Consider the following 3336-nt stretch of genomic DNA (forward strand, 5'->3'; position numbering starts at 1 on the left):
GAGCACTGAAGTGAGAGAACAAATCGTTTGGGTTCAGACTCCATTTTAGAGAAACTGACCTAAGGTTGAACTCAAGTTCACTAACAGGCTTGTACCGGTTTCCAGGTTACCTACCGACAAGACCTGCATCTAGCACCAGTTTCCAGGTTATTACCCAACAAATCTGCACCCAAAGGTTACAAGCCCGCCCCAGACACTTCACTTCTTAGCAACCACCAATCAGGAGGAAAACAGAAGTTAAGTTTATGGTTTGCCTCCCAGCACCAGCCATAATGTTAAAAGCCATAATGCCCCCCCCCCCAATCAGATGTGTATCAGGCTAGATACCCCCTTTTAGCCTCTATAAATGTGTGCCTTAAACTAGGCTCGGGGCTCCACCTTCCTGCTATGTCAGGGTAGGTGGGGAGCCCAAGCTCGAGCTTGAATAAAGAGGCCCTAATGTGATTTCATCGGAATCGGCTCCTTGGTGGTCTTTTGGGGTTTACGGGCCTGGCACAACAGAAATTAAGTCATAGACATCTTTCTCCCAGAGTACTCTCTCCCATATTCTGTTGTGTACAGCAAATGGCAATGAAAAAAATAAAAATAAAAAACAGCCTAATGGGCTCCTCTTTGCAGTGACCAAGCAAGTAATGTTGGATGCTTTTTAACTATTAAAATGTTCCAAATCTAACCTCCTCCACCACAAGTGAGAAGGCTTAATAGTATTCTGCCATTGTAAGTAGTAACAGCACAAAATTGCTCTTGCACAAATGCATGTTTTCCTCTTAAAATGAAAAAAGAGAGAGAGAGAGCAATTAGCTAATTAGCGTCTGCAGGAAAGAAGACAAGGCTACGTGGAAGGGATTTAATTGCACCTATGCTCTCAGAACTGGCCAAGACGCTGCTATGAGAGAAGTGAGAAAAAGTGAGTTAAAGGGGTTGAGGGGCCAAATCTTTTCAATTCAGACTCCATTTTAGCGAACTTAAACTCAAGCAAACTAACAGGCTGGTGCATTAATTTCCAAGTTACCCTCCAGTCTCTAGGCTCACCCCCAACAAGACCTGCTGTCTCCAGGTTACACCCCTAACAAGAACAGCTTGACAGGTTATTACCCCAACAGATCTGCACCCCCAGGTTACCAGCCCACCCTCTGCCTAATGACCATCTATGCAGAGGGAAATAGAAATTAAGTTTACGATTTGATTCCCAGCACCAGCCAATTATGCTAAAGGCCATAGTAGCTTTCCAATTAGATGATTTCACACTTACCCCACCACCACTCTGCTGTGTGCACGCCCCTGCTTGCTGCTTAGTATAAAGCCTTGCCCCAATAGATATTCTAGGCTCCTCTCTCCACTAAAAACCATCCTGCATGTTGGTGGTGAGTTGAGGGACCTGAGCTAGCTCAATTAGAATAAAGACCCTGCTGTGAGTTGCATCAGATCAACTCTTATCTAGGTTTTATTTTTTCGGGGGGTGGGGGGTTGCTAACACTTCTTTGCCACTACGGTCTCTTGTACTAGGCAGCCTTCTATGACTGAGCTATATTTCCAGCATGAAGCAGCTTCAAAACCATTCTAAAGATCATTAGCAAAAAAAGGAATGCATCAATGTGGACTTTACAGTTTCACTGCCACAGGCCAGGGAGTTTCTTGACAAGTGTAAGGCTAGAAATTTGATGAAAAGGTCAGTGTGGTGGTTTGAATGAGAATGGTCTCAGGAGGGTCATATATTTGAATGTTTCTCCTGGATTTTGTGGGCTGTTTGGAAAGGATTAGGAGTATGTGTCCTTGTCAGAGGATGTGTGGGTTTTGAGATGTCTCATGGCATTTTCCAGTCAGCTTGCTTCTTCCTCCTCCGCTCCTTCCACAACACCATGTCTGCATGGTGCTGCTATGCTCCTGGCCCTGATGGTTATGGACTTCTCTACCCTCTGGAATTGTGAGTCTCAAAATTAAATTATCTCTTTTATAAGTTGCTTCGGTCATGGTGTCTCATCACAGCAACAGAAATGTAACGAAGACACCAAGGTTGCTATATTATGGAGACAAATTCTCCAACAACTTAGTCACTTCTTAAAAATTCTGTAGACTAGGAGCTAGCTTCTCCGGGTCCCAGGATGGAGGTAGGTCAGTGCTGCCCTGGGCTCTTCTACATGCTTACAGACCAAGTACAGGGAGGGCAGGGAGAGTGCTTATTTCGAAACCACAGTGTTTCTCAGCTGACTCAGGCTGGAGTGCGAGCGCCAGTGGAATTGTGTGGTATGGCAACTCCACATATTCTTATTCCCTTTCTTCTTCCTTTTCTCTTCTTCCTCCTCCTCCAACTGGAGACAGAGACTCACTTGGTAGCACAGGCTAGCTAGGAGCTTGGTACATAGCTGTGAGTAGCCTGCAGCTTCACATCTTCCTGAGTCTGCTTCCTGGGAGAATACATATATATGCAGTGGACTGGGTTCTCTTTTCAATGGGAAGTAGTATCTTATCTGTAAAGACAAGACCACACTTGATGCTGGGAAACAGGTAGGAGTGTTTGGTTAGATTTGGTTTGGTTTGGTTTTCACATAAATTCTCCATATTACCTGGGCTGTCTGGAGATCCATGGGTCAAACAATTTTTCTTTCTCAGCCTTCTGAGAATTGAATACAATAGACCTGCCGGAGCACCCTGCCTTAAACAGGTGACAGTGGCTGGGCAGTCTCTTCCTTCTAATTCCTTTCACCTGAACACTTCATTGTATTAGGAATAAAAAAGGATTTTGGCCTGGGTACAATGCTATGAGCCAGTAATCCAGCAACTCAAGAGGCTGAAGCAGGAAGATTACATGCTCCAGACAAGCCTAAATTTCATGATTAGAAACCTTCACAGTAAGAATGGATTAATTGAATTAAAACGAAAACAGAGAAATATGAAGTGGGACAAATGCATGACAAATAACCAAACATTTTCATTACCAAGAAAGCGTCTGCCAGCTGCTACTTTACTAGGTTTTGCTGCCAATGAGTTTCCTTCCAAAGTTGACTGACCGACTCAAATAACTGCTGAGATCAAATAAGCATCAAAGAGTTAAACAGAAGGGAGCTCCAGTTTCCATTTCTTGGCTTTTTTCAGTGAGATTTGCTTTTGACCGAATGCAGTGTTAATGAGGACATTGCTTCTGAGTTGCTTTGATGTATAAAGATAATGGCTTTTCAGCCTGCACTTTTAGTAATGGGTATCAAAACAGTATGAATCCTTCAAATACGATATGGCATTAAAACAGAGTCATTGCCAGCAGCCACAGCAAGAAAAGACCAAGCAAACAACGGGCACAGGGCTTCTGGAGTCACAGTGAGTCCTGGGCATGCTATATCA

The sequence above is a fragment of the Rattus norvegicus genome, chromosome X (assembly GCF_036323735.1).
Source record: "Rattus norvegicus strain BN/NHsdMcwi chromosome X, GRCr8, whole genome shotgun sequence".
Lineage (NCBI taxonomy): Eukaryota > Metazoa > Chordata > Mammalia > Rodentia > Muridae > Rattus > Rattus norvegicus.